The following is a 14,462-nucleotide window of genomic DNA, read 5'->3' on the forward strand; positions in this document are numbered from 1 at the left end:
TGGGAGGCCACCGTTTCAGACCCCAGCCTGGGTCCAAGCCCGTCTCTCTGCTGCAGGGGACTGTCAGCTGTGGCGTCCTCCACAGACCACCCCTAATGTATTTCCTGCTCAGTGATGGAGCCTCTAACTCATCCACCCTCAGGGAACATTCAAAAACGAGTTATTTTTAAGGCCCCTACAAATATTAAGCATATTATCAAAACTAACATAGTAATTTAGATTTAACGAACCTAAAATACTGTCATTGATAGATACTTTCCTAATGGGAATTTAAGGTTTTGTTTCCTAGAACCTCTAAAAATTCAATACGTTGGTGTCTGTACCCTAGGAGAGAATGAAAACCTCGGCTGCGGAAGACACACTTCCCTCAAAACAGGGCTTTCCCTCTTCCTTTCTCAGGCAGCCAGTGGGGAGCTCTACTCTTGATTTATTCCATGTTTTCTGAGATGAGGTTCTTTCACTCTATTTTTAAAGGACCCAAATCAACAATGAACAACAAATTAAGAATTCTTAAAGTGCCTGGCTGAAAAACGGCAGAAAATCTGACAAACGTGAGACAGAAAATATTGCCTCTCTGGCTTTAGAGTTACTCAAATGATATCATATCAAAGGAAACAGGGTGTTTGTGGAACTGTTTGTTCCTTATGATCAAATCAATGAAATGCCAAATTGTCCACATATACGTCAGCTGGTACCCATCTGAGTCAGGACACTGCTTGGTAGGGAAAATGTCCTCCCTGGGACCACTAACCATGAGGTGCTGCTATGGACGTCCAGCCCCCAAAGATGCCTTTATTTGGTCTGTTTTGTGTAGCCACAAGAGCTTGGTCTCCTATAAAGTAAACCACGAAAGGCAAGATTAAATGGGTCCTGCTATGCAGTGTTATCGGCAAGCACTCTGTTTAAAGTCCTGGGTCTGTGATCTGCTAAGACTTCTCAGAAAAGCCATACATGGTACGATTCTCCTCTCCCATCCTCATTCAAATGAGTTTTAATGGACAATAAACAGTATGCTTTATAAATAAGCAGAAAGCAGGAGGCAGAGAGGTTGGGAGAGACGTAAAGACTGAGAGATTTATTCTCCGCAAGAACGCCACCCAAAATCTAATTTTAGTTATTGGTTCCAAAGGAACTAGGAAAGGACCTTCAGGAGAGTAGATGGGGGTGGAAATTAACCACCTTTTTCAGGCAGCTGCAGATATTATGGGGTTTCTTCTTGAGCTTTCATTTTTCTCTATAACCTGGCCCTGTGGTTAGATCTGACCCTCTTAGGCCAGACTTTGGTGTATTCTCTGCTAGTTCTCTGATCCCAGGAGTTGAAAGTGATTTTCAGGATGATGGAAAAGCTCTCTTCAATCCAAAATGTTTACAAAAGTAGTAAACGTTTTCTTTTACCATGTTCCTGCGTACTGTGAGGGCGATGTTTTCATTAATCAAAGATGCCCCCTCACACACATAGGCTCAGAACTTCTGCTTTGGAATTTCCACTTTTGAATCATGTTGTTAGAATGCCAGAATCTACGTTAATGCAACTTACACCCGTTGCTCCTATTTTTTGTCCTGACCCAGCTTCTCTTCCACATCTTTCAAACATTTAGAGTTCTCCTCCCAGATGAAACAGCCCCAGCTCCTTCAGCTCTTCCTTCCCAGATCCTTCAGCAACATGACCACATGGTGCTCACTCTCTGGTTTGTCTCTGTCCCTTTAGAATGGGAGCCAGGAACTGGGCTGGGACCAACAAAGGCCTTTAGCATTTCACCAGCATCCAAATGTCATGATCTTTATGACAAAGGTCGTATCTCTATGCAATCCTCATTACCCCTTACTACAAGGACAGGCTGCAACTGTTCAATAAGCATTAACTGGTGGCAATAAAATGCTGTGGTGGGGAAACATGACAGCTATCCAGCAAGCCAAACCCTACAACTGAGTTTATCAACGTGTGTAGGTTCAAGTAGCTTTAAAGTGAATTTGAATTCACTCTGTAAAACCCTGCTTAGATAACTCAAACAGCAGAGCTTCTGGGACCTCACTGCCCATACAGTTTAGGGAGCTGGCCAGGGTCTGCATCTGAGATGTAATGACTTCAAATCTAGAGGTTTAAACCATTGTGAATTATACTGGACCATCTGAAATGGTTTAGAACAAAGCAATCTGGCAGACCCTTTTCCAACTCTATATTCCAAGAGATGTGTTTTGAGCTTTTCTGTTTTCTACATTTTCTGATATATTATCATTTGAAGTAGATGACTGGGTCAGACTAGATGGATTCAGAACTTATTATAAAGGTCACGGAAGACAGAGTTTCAGCATTATAAAACTCACAAATAAGGATGTCTCTTCTAGATACAAAAATATTTTCCAGAGAGGATATATGTGAGCATTATTAGATATATAAAGCTATTAAATCATGTCAAAAAATGACTACTCTGAGTGTGCCACCAGTAGACTGAAATTTAACTGAGAAATTACTTTGGCAGAATGTGATTCTTGCTTCCCAGAGTGCTGGGTGTGGTGACTTGGATACATGGACAACCACGTAGCTACTGGATAAATGGTATCTGCACCACCCACCATGCCTTTCTCCACCTCCCAAAGGTGGATACACCAGATGTGGCTCCACACTTGGTCTCAGAACACTGTGGCCATTCTGAAACTGGACTCGCTTCTGACCCACACTCCCTTTTCCTGACGTCTCATTTCCAAGTACGATGTCGTCAATTGTAAACTGGATGGACAGGCTCCCACCTGGCCTCAGGAGCCTGTGTGGGCCAGTCAGAGAAGGCCTCTTGCAAGAGGCTTATTTGAAAAGAAGTGTAGATATGCACAGAGAGAGGTCAGACACACTGCATTTCTATGGACATCATCGTTATGCAGAAACATAGCAGAATCTGTTTGATAATAAAGTGGTTTGTTGAGATTTAGGATTTTATTATTATTTATCTTTAGAAAAAAGAGAAAATTTACAAGATGCAAAGGTCTCACACAATACATTATCACTGATGATTGCTCTCTTGACACTTCAACAAGGGCCCTGGCTTATGAATCAGCAATAAAAAGAACATGGACAGTGTGAGTGTGTTGGAGAACCCCTGCCATGGACACGCAGAATATACCACAGTGGACTTGATGACAAATGACGCTAGGCCAGCCTGTTCCAAAAGCAAGCCAAGATGTGGTAGAAACCAACAAAGCCTTTCTGTGGGGGCACAAGCGCATGCCTTCTACCACGTGCGCACCCACCCCCCGAGCCACCGGCAGTGCCCACTGCCTCATTCCACACAGCAACAACAGAAAATGACAAAACGGTCCTTTGGTGTTTTTTGCAGAGCCATTCAGGTTCCCAACTTCTTATTTCTGTCTTCCTCTTCATGTTTCAGTTCCAAATTCTTAAAGTAGTGTAGGTGCTTAGCATCTTGAATTTTTCAGGGTCCAGTTCTGCCCAATGATAACACACTAAAAAGACCAAAGAAGACATGCTATTAAGAAGGATCCCAATATTTGCCTTCAGATTCTATTAGCATAAGCATGTAAGAGTAACAAAGTAGCTGAAGATATGTTTTCAAGCTCATACAGCAACACCAGCATCAGTGTATCACTTCACTGTAAAACCTGCCGTGTTGCCATGTATAAACCCCAATATCTTCTCCTCAAAGAGTCTCCAGTTCATTACAGCTCCATTCTTAGAGCAAAAGACACCAAGCCAAGTATCTGAAAACACTTCTAAATGGCTTTTGCATCAAAGAGAAGTCACCAGGCAAATTAGAAAATATTTTGAAGTAAATGAAAACACAACATATCATAATTTGTGATATTCACCTAAGGCAGGGCTTAGAGGGAAATTCACAGCATTAACTACTTATATTAGAAAAGAAAAAGGTTATCAAATCAATAATCTGGGTTTCTACCTTAAGAAATTAAAGAATAAAAGCAAAGTAAACCCAAAACAAGCAGAGAAGGAAGAGAATAATAAGGAGCAGAAACTGATGAAATTTCAAACAGAAAAAAGCGAGAGAGAAAAAAGAAAAATAAAAATATCAATAAAATAGATAAGTCTCTGGCCAGACTTACCCAGAAAAGAGAGAAGACACAAATTATCAATATCAGGAATCAAAGAGGCAACGTCAGTACAGACATTACAGACATTAAAAAGATAAAAGGAATATATCATGAGAAACTTTAGACTCACAAATTAGACAACATAGATTAAATGAACAAATTCCTAGAAAAGAGATATAAAAGCATCATTTCCAAATCATTTTAACAATGAGGGAGGTAGAGGGATGGGGAGCTTAAGGAAGTACAGGGACAGGGAATAAACCAAATGCTTAGTCTTGTGATATTTTAAATACCACTCAAAGGATGCCTGACTCTTTGGTACAGAAGTCCACGTGTCTCAGGTTTCCTTTTGTAATTCTGAGGCTACAACAAAAACCAGCTAATATTGCCAAGATCTGTGATGCACGCACTTGTCATCCAAGAGTTAAACTAAATCTAAAGCCTAACAGAGGAGTTTCTATTCCCTCAGATCTAGATTCTAGTTGGATGGACTTCAGTAAAAGCAAAAGATTTCAATAACAGTCGGTATGCCATGGCAGTGCCATTTCCATGGATGTGCTTCCTGATACACTCAGCGCAGGCCAAATTCTTAAGAAAGGGTTGTATCACAAGCAGATGCTTCCATAGACTAACAGCTCTCGTTCCCCTCCGCAGCTGGATAGCGAAGTCCCTGAGCATGACATGAGAAAGGCAAGCTGGAACCACAGCTAGCCCATGCTCCACAGCTCTGTCTGCCACCATGTCCCCAAGGCCTACCCTCGTACCCCCAAACCCACCTGTAAGAGTCCTGCACACCTTCCTAAGAGCTTTCTAAAAGACAACCAGTGGGTGGAGAACAGACAACATCATTCCTGGGGACCATATTACTTTCAGTTTTTAGTTATTAGAAACAACTCATTTGTTATTATATTATGTGGATGATGTTAACCCAAATTAAGGACCTGGGGACTATTCATACTTCTTTCCCTACCTTCAATACCAATAACTGAAATTATGGAATTGTTCCCCACAATGACCTTTGAGAAACGTCATCTTCTTGGCACAGATTAAAATCTTTGTTTTTGAACTTAAGATGAGCTCTGGGATCCTGGATGAATGTATTTTTCTTTTACATTTACTTTAATTAAATATTCTACAATATTCTACATTTTTAATGCATTGTGATAATAAATTTAGTCTTCAAATATTTGATGTGCAGATGGAAATTATAAAGCTCACAGTAAAAGAATGACCTAGAGAAATGTTCAAGATATTCTGTTAAATGATAAAAGCAATTGCAACTTTGTAAAGTTAGAGAAACAGATGTAGAATTATCTGTTTAGAAAAACTGTTCCAAAGCATTATGTTAATAATAATCATCATAGAATGATAAGGTGGCAGATGATTTTTATTTTCTTCTTCGGGTATTTTGGCATTTTTGATACTTTCTATGAGTGAGCGTTAACTTTGTAATTAAAAAATGGCTTTCAAAAGAAATTTTATATGATAAAGATGATTTAGAAATTTCTATTCCCTACTAGAGAAACACAGAACTGGAAGGGATCCTGAGTTTTGGCCAATGGATTCTCAAAGGTTTTAGGTAAACTTCCTAGGCATAAGAACTTTAGAAAGCATCTAACCCGAAGGACAAACCATTAGGTATACCTTTAGAATTAAGTGTGCTACTACCAGGAACACGAATGGGCTGGCCTAATCATAAGATCAGTGTTAGTACCATGAGTGATTTGTAAACTACATACAAGAGAGTTTTGGCCAGCAGTGGACACTGTTCCAACCGAAAGCCACTGCCCACTACAATACATGGATTGGTCAATAGACATTGCTCTCTATTTCTAGTCTCACTTGCCAAAAATGTCTCTTCCTATTTTCTTGAACTATAGAATAACCCAGGAGCCAGGGTGCTGGCCACCAACCGGGAGTAGCTGGAGACCATGCAGCTCACATAGCTGTAAGCATGAATGAAGAAGGTGGGAGTGAGCTATGTGTGAGGTCCATCTGCCAAATTAGAAGTGCTGAGCACAAGTCCTGTTCAAGCTAAACACATGGTTCTCCAGATAAGGGTGGACCACTGAGGCTTGAAATTCAGAAACCCTGGATAAGGGGTAATGTGCCTCCCTCTAAGAGCTACTGAAGGGATGATGTCTATTTCCAAATGCATGTACGTCACATGAGCTACTGAGGACAGACATGACCCGGAGGCTGGGGACACCTGACAGGCAGTAATAAGAGGTGCCTGATAACTGAGCACCACAATTTCATAGTCTTATGAAAGAAGCTAGGGGAACCACCAGTTTGCTCCACCTGCTGTAGTTCTCTTTTACTGTCGTCAACCACCAGGGACAGTGAGGAACATCTCCAGTGAGGACAGCCCAGGACCAGAAGAAAGGAATCCCTTCACAGCCCATGTAAACACTAAATCCCTCAAAGACTTCCAACTGACCCACTTCTGGCTTCAGACCATTTAAGCAACCACAGGATGCAAGCGCTAGACTTAGAACACACACATGCCATAGATCTGTTCTCCAAATCACTGTTAAAAGAATCAATATTTTTTTTACCTATTTATTTCAGGTCTTAGCTGGTAATCGTGTCTGAATTCATTTACCTAGAAAAGTAAGGCTGTTCTATGCAAAAACATGAGAGTTGCTGGGAAGTTATCAATGCAGGCTTCACTCTGACCTTCTAGCACTGTTAGATTCCAGCAAGCTCCCTCCACTGAACTGTCAAAGCAGAGAATCTCTTCCTTTGCTTGAGAGCTGATGGTCCTGACTACACAGATGAGAACATGAAAATAATCACTCCTAATTATGAACAGAAAGCTTAATGCAATGCAATAAAACAAGCATGGGGAAAAATTCTTGTCACCTGAAAGTGGTAGGAACAAACTCTGATAGCAATTGGCTTTTATTTTTTGGCTCTAACTTATTCTCCCATCTATTATTTCCCATGTATATTGTATGTGTATATATATCTCTCTCTCAAAGTCTTCTTCTTTTTTTTTTTTTTTTTTTTTTTTTTTGAGCCAGAGTCTCTCTTCATTGCCCAGGCTAGAGTGCAGTGGCGCCATCTCAGTTCACTGCAACCTCTACCTCCTGAGTTTGAGCAATTCTCCTGTCTCAGCCTCCTGAGTAGCCAGGATTACAGGTGTGCACAACCACACCTGGTTAATTTTTGTATTTTTCATAGAGATGGGGTTTCACCATGTTGGGCAGGCTGATCTTCAACTCCTGACCTCAGGTGATCCACCCACCTTGGCCTCCCAAAGTGCTGGGATAACAGGCATGAGCCACCACACCTGGCCAATGTCAGTCTTATAGTACAGAAAGTGGTTCAGATGATAGCGGTTCAAAATCATAACTTGATCCCTATAGGTTGGTGCTGTTTAGTTGAATTTTCTGCAATGATAGAACAGCAGCCACTAGCTGTATATAGCTAGTGAGCACTTGAAATACGGCTACTGTGACTGAGAACGTGAATTTTAAATTTTATTTAATTTTAATTTACATCTAAATAGCCACATGCAGCTAGTAGCTACTGTATTAGGGCACACTCTAAATTATTTGTAAGCCTAGCTCTGCACCTTAGCAATAGACAGAATCACTAATCATGGCCAGCTTCTTGCCAACTTATTTTCTAATAAATAATGGAGGTGGAAGCCTGTGCATAGAGAAAATCCAGTCCCACTACTGGTAAAGTAACATAACATGCCTACTCTGCATCAGTGAGGAAGCAAACCAACCTCATGGATAGCAAAAATCCAGAATGACACTTAAGGTTGGAACAGTAATCTCCAGGTAAGAAGAAAAAGAATGGGGCAGACAAAAATATTTGAAGAGATATTACTTAAAATTTCCCAAATGTATTGAAAGGCATAAAGTTACAGATTCAAAGTCAGTGGACCCAAAAAGATCCCCAGAATCAGACTGGGGCTCTGACACAGATGTTGGAATTACAAGACAGGGAACTTTTTAAAACTATGATTAATATGTTAAGGGCTCTAATGGAAAAGTAAACAACATGCAAGAACAGATGGGTAATGTAAGCAGAGAGATGGAAACTCCAAGAAAGAAACAAAGGGAAATAATAGAAATCAGAAACACTAACAGAAATGAAGAATGACTTTGATGGGCTCATGAATAAATTGGACACAGCCAAGGAAGAATCAGTGAGCTCGAAGACAGTCATTACAAACTTTCCCAACCAAAAATAAAGAGGAAAAGAATGGGAAAAAAAAAACCAGACTATCCAAGACTGTGGAGCAACTGCAAAAGATGACTCATGTATGTAACTGCAATACCAAAATGAGAAGAGAGAACAAAGAGGAAATTGTGGAAGAAGCTAGGGGAGCTAGGGGTATTGAAGTATTAATGGCCGAGAACTTTCCAAACTTAATGACAGACATTAAATCACAGATCCAAGAAGCTCAGAAAATATCAAGCAAGAACCACACCTAGGCATGTCATATCCAAACTACAGAAAACCAAAGACAAAATTTTGAAGAAGCTGGGGGCTGGGGGTGGGGTGAGGAGAACTCACCTTACCTACAGAGCAATAAGAATGAGAATTACAGGGGACTTCTCATAAGAAACTGCAAACAAGGAGAGAGAGGAATAAAAATTTAAATATTGAAAATGTTTAAATATTTCTTTCTCTCTCATGCCTTGGAAACTCAAAGCTGCTCCTCTAGGGCTGTGAGGCTCCTAGGGCTCTTTCTCTTTCTAAAGAAAGGCAAAAAAAAAAAAAAAAAAAAACAGTCTAGAAGTCTATACCAGCAAAATTATCCTTCAAAAACAAAGGAAAGGTCGGCCATGGGGGCTCACTCCTGTAATCCCAGCACTTTGGGAGGCTGAGGTGGGTGGATCACTTGAGGCCAGCAGTTCGAAAGCAACCTGGCCAACATGGCGAAACCCTATCTCTATAAAAAATACAAAACATTAGCCAGGCGTGGCGGTGCATGCTTTTAATCTCAGCTACTCAGGAGACTGAGGCACAAAAATCGCTTGAACCTGGGAGGTGGAGGATGCAGTGAGCAGGGATTGCATCACTGCACTCCAGCCTGGATGACAGAGTGAATGAGACTCCATCTCAAAAAAAAAAACTATTTAAGGTAATGACAGTGACAATGTATTGAGTGAGTATCGCATATGTTAAGTGAAATGAATGATAGCAATGTCACTGGGAATAAGTACACTGTTGTTATAAGGTGCCTGTTACAAGTGAAGTGGTAGAGTGTCATTCAGGGTGGACTTAGACTAATTAAAAATGTATACTGTAAACTCCAGGGAAACCACTAAAAAAAAAAAAAAAATTGGTTTAAGTTAAAAAAAGATAACACTACCCAGAGACACAGCTAGTTTTATACCATGAAATAACAGCACACGGATGTGAGAATGTGGTATGAATGCTGATACAGGGAAGCAAAGCGAAGCTCGGAGAATGAGAGGAGTCCTACCTTATATGGCGAAAAGAACAGTGAAAAGGGATTGAATACCTTTTCAACAGAAACACACACACACACACACACACACTCAGCTGCTCTAGCTCATTAGGAAGAGGTGTGTTCAGCAAGGACGTATCTTACTATTCAGACAAAGGTCACATTGAAAAAGCAAACACATGGCAGCTTCCAAAACACTTTCTTGTTTGGTTTCAAGTGTGTTGCCATTTGAAGACAGAAATGTGGGGTGCCAGTCAGGAGCACGCTCCTCTCGCACCCTCATTACAGCAGCTAAGTCAATACTCAAATGGGGCAATCCTTGACCCTGCAATCAAATCAGAAACCACATTCTTTTAGTGAGAGGTGGCCCTAGCGCCTTTAGTGGTGGCCAGAAAGGAGAAATAATAGAGCTGCATCCTCATAGAAAACCTTGAATCCTCCCAGCAAGGTGAGAGAGCCTGAAGGATTGAGACAGAGGACAAAAACACAAGTTAATTTTAGCAGTTTCATGTCCACTTGGTAAAATAAGAAGCAACATTTGCAATGTGATAGAGAAATGTCGATGCTCTGGAAATGTCCTCTGAACCATGAAGGGTTTTGAATCATTTTCAAAGAAAAATATGCCCAAGATCATGCAGTTTCTCATTCAATTTTCTTTTGCCTTTTCTTTCTCTCTCGTACCTTGGAAACTCAAAGCCGCTCCCCTTAGGGCCTGCCAGATTCCCTAGAGATCTTTCTGTTTTGAAAGCAAAGCAAATGAAAAGTGCTGCTCCCTTCATCGTCAGGGGGTTGCTGTTGTTCTGGGGACCAAAACAAATGCCAGGGTCACCTTCTATCTGTCACTATTTAATCCAGCTCTCATAGATATCTGAATATTTGGTGGTGATTTTGTGGCCTACTGGGATGACAAATTTCATCAGAAGGGACAACAAAACCCATGGGCAACAAAAAACCCCAAATACATCATTGGAATACCAGTTGTCACTTGGTTCTGGTCCCATTTAGGGTCTTCAAATCCAGGAATATGGCTAAATTCTCGGAAGCAGGAGCACCCAGCCCCGCTCTGGTCCTCTGCTAGTTGTGGGCAGCTCTGAAAGACTCCTCCCTGCCTGGACATCTGTCCATGCCTGACACTGTCACTGCTGACTCTGATGTAAAGAAGTACAACTGGATGCCTATGGTAAACTGTCAATAAATGGTTTTCCTTGTGCATTTTGTCCAAAACACAGACAGTACCATATACATTGGTATAAACAAAACGTGGCCTCTGTCTTTTCATGGGCTGATCTAAACTTGTTCATGAGCCTCCATGCGCTGAGTAGCAACAGGGGGGTTCATGAGCATACAGACTCCATCTCACCTTAATGTCAACAGTACTCTGGGTCCACAGTGTCCTCCATGGCAGGGTGGCTGGTGCGGCTCGGCACCTGGGCCCTGGCACTGCACCACTGAGGGACGGCGGGCTACTTGAAGTTTGGTGTCTCTTGCTCAGGGACCCAGGGCCCTCTCTGGCTGACCTGGCCTCGTCTCAGTTCTCACCAGCACGTTTCACTTAGTCTCAGGTCTCATTAATGACAGACCCCTGCAAGTCTCATCCAGGAGGCCAGTGGAGGTCACAGCTGAGACCTGGAGGGACTGTCAGGGCTATGAAGAGCTGAGACCATGACCCCCGACCTCCTGATGAAGCTGCCCCCTCATGGCCTCTGCAGCAGGCTCACCTCACCACTTCTACCTAGGACCCACAGTCAGCCACAGACCCAACAAAGCTTTCCTCCACACCCTCCACCAGGCAGAGGCGTGGAGCCTTCCCCACCCCACAGCGACGCTGGGCAGCACTCTCACAGGCCCCGAGGCCTGACGGTGTCTTGCCACCTCACTGAGTTGCAGCTGCCTCCTGGAGCCCTGGAGCCACCTGCACTGCTCTCCCTCCAGAACCCCCTTCACGGCTTCCAGGTTTCCTGCAACCCAACCCCCATTCCCCCACTCCAAGGATCCCAGCCTGGAGCACAGCCAGAACATGCCAGGGGCCTCCAGCTTCTCCTCCATCTGTCCCTCTGCTGCTTCTCACTGAGTCTCCTAACCTGAAGGCTGAGGCCAGCCAGGAACTTCCCTCCATCGCCCTCTTCCTCCCCTTTTGCCTGCCTCTTCCCAAGTTCATGGCATGGCTGCAGTGAATCTGACTTATAGGGAAGGAAGGGGAAGGAAAAACACAACTGCCTGCTCCTTTCCAAACACTGCCCGTGGGGTCTGCTCCCCCTGCTGCCTCCCCTCTGTGGCTGGCCCTGTTTGGCTGATTCACAATAGCACCACTGACCCCAAGTTCTATCCTACCCAATCTGCACTACCCTGAGAAGGAAATAAGTTTTTAAAATGTCATTAATGTGAGAGAAGCAAGAAGTAGATACCTACGAGTCCATGAGAATTTCCCTCATAAACTTAGATGTTGGGAAAAAATGTGCAATGTTCACGCCCTTCTCCTGCCCTTCTTTTATGTGCTCAGTTTTCCTTCTATGAGCATGTTCTCCTCTACGTTCTGTGACACACGCAGTCACTGTCCCCTCCTCTGCCCATGAGACCCTTGGGTGTTTTTCTTGCCCACAGAATTAGCAAAATTACTCCCAGGCTACCCAGGGTCCATAGAACACTAACATCCATGGTGTATTCCCTACAGGAATTACTCTGAGGCCAAATCTAATGCAAATAGAAGTCTTTAAGTTGTTATGTTTTACAAGGATTTTAAAAGTAACAAAACCCTATACCCCTTCAGAGATTAAACCAAAGATTTTCAAAGCGCTGATCAGATATAAAGCAAAAATCAAGACATTAAATTTATAAAATGTATTAAGTTAATAATACAACCCAGGAAGGAATCGGTTAGGTGGTATTCGAATTTTTTTTTTAATTTAATAATAAAAATTTTATTTGATAAACTACAATCTAGTTATGAAAAACAACCATTAACTCCTTCCATATCTCTTTTTTTTTTTTTTTTTTTGGTAGTTTCAAGCCTTTTTTTTTTTTTTTTATACTTTAAGTTCTAGGGTACATGTGCATAACGTGCAGGTTTGTTACATATGTATACTTGTGCCATGTTGCTGTGCTGCACCCATCAACTCGTCAGTACCCAACAACTCGTCATTTACATCACTTGGACTCGGGAAGGGGGACATCACACACCGGGGCCTATCATGGGGAGGGGGGAGGGGGGAGGGATTGCACTGGGAGGTATTCAAATTCTTTAAGCTGTTTTGAAAATACAAACCTCCAAGGCACCTGTGAATTTGCGTGTGTGTGTGTGTGTGTGTGAGCGCCAGTGTGTTTAGCTTGGTAATCTGGGTCTGGTTGCTGGGAGACAGGGGCTTGTATGTTTCTCCCTCTCCCATTCATTAAGCTCATGATGGGAGTCTAAACATTCTAGTTGTTTGTTTTGTTTTGTTTGTTTGTTTCTGAGACAGAGTCTTGCTCTGTCATCAGGCTGGAGTGCAATGGCGCAATCTTGGCTCACTGCAACCTCCACCTCTCAGGTTCAAGCGATTCTCCTGCCTCAGCCTCCTGAGTAGCTAGGACTACAGGCGCATGCCACCATGCCCAGCTAATTTGTGTGTGTGTGTGTGTATTTTTTGTAGAGACAGTGTTTCATCATATTGGCCAGATGGTCTCGATCTCCTGACCTCGTGATCCGCCTGCCTTGGCTTCCCAAAGTGCTGAGATTACAGGCGTGAGCCACCATGCTCAGCCCAAGTTGTTTTGAACCTGTTGTTAAGGTCCCAAATCACTGCACGAAAGGCACAGTCTTCAACAGAACTGGAAGGAGAGACATGGGCCATGCCTGAGCATTAAGGCTGAGAAGCTGCCCTGAACCCCAGGAGTGGAAACTGCAGTGCCCAATCTGTTTTGCTTCTGGACCAAGTAACTACTAAAACTTGGCCTAACCAATGTCAATCCCTGCACCTTTCATTCAAGGGACAGGAGCAGTGCTGGGATGCTGTCTCCGTCGTGCTCTGCTGTGAGCCAGGGAAGCCTGAGAAAACACAGAGACATGGCGGGGAGGGAACACGCCTGCTCCGGCCCTGCCCGGGCTGCTGGGGCCAGTTCCAGGCACCATGACTTCCACCTGCCTGCCTTCCACAAAGCACTGCTGAGGGAGATGAGTTTTCCTCCAATAGGAGAAAAACCATAGAACTTATTCACTGTCACCCAAAAGTCAGCAGGATGGAGAGAAGACCTCAATGAGTTTCTGAATTACTGCTCAACCCACTTAACTAGCACAACTGAAAAAGTATCTTAAAGGGCCACTCTGTGCTGTGTCTTCACTTAGCACATTTCACTTCTTTGGATTAAGGATTTCTGGACAGATTATAAATCAGAAGCACTAGCAATATTTGTGATGCCAAAACTGACCACTAACTTCAAGCAAATTATCATGAAGTTTTGGAGGGGCGGGAGTGGAAGTTTTATGTGACGTCCCTTCCCTCTGAAGCACGCTTCAGTGTCCCATGCATACATACATGAGATACATAAGCCAAGGCTGGTCACCACAGTGCTGTTGTCTCCCTGCACAACACTGGCAGGAAAACACAGTGATGAGGGAACAGTCAAGAGGACAACAGGACTCGCTGGCCAGCCCCTCCCCTAAAACCATCTATGAACCAACAATCCACCCTTCCCGAGCTCTCCATTCTGTTCCTCTCGTCTGTGTATCTATTTGGGAGCCGGTGCCACTGTGCCCAACTATTACTAACGAATCTTTTTAAACATTTTTTTTAAGAGACAGGGTCTCACTCTGTCGCCCAGGCTGGAGTGCAGTGCTTCAATCATGGCTCACTGCAGCCTCCAACTCCCGAACTCAAGCAATCCTCCCACCTCAGCTTCCTGATTAGCTAGGATGACAGGCAAGCGCCACCATGCTCAGCTAATTTTTTTTTTTTTTTTTTTTTTTTTTTTTTGTAGAGATGGGGGTCTCACC

At 43.0% G+C, this 14,462-nt stretch overlaps 1 protein-coding gene across 2 annotated transcripts in view; it reads right to left on the reverse strand.

The window, feature by feature from the left end:
• Nucleotides 1–2,910: 2,910 nt before the first annotated feature.
• The window catches only part of DTD1 (D-aminoacyl-tRNA deacylase 1), a 178,545-nt gene continuing 166,993 nt past the window's right edge, over nt 2,911–14,462 (reverse strand). For both annotated transcript variants that reach the window (XM_005568245.4, XM_045362426.2), the window contains one exon: nt 2,911–3,456. The gene's annotated coding sequence lies outside the window, so the exon portion shown is untranslated. The remainder of the gene's footprint in view (nt 3,457–14,462) is intronic.

This window comes from Macaca fascicularis, chromosome 10 (assembly GCF_037993035.2).
Source record: "Macaca fascicularis isolate 582-1 chromosome 10, T2T-MFA8v1.1".
Lineage (NCBI taxonomy): Eukaryota > Metazoa > Chordata > Mammalia > Primates > Cercopithecidae > Macaca > Macaca fascicularis.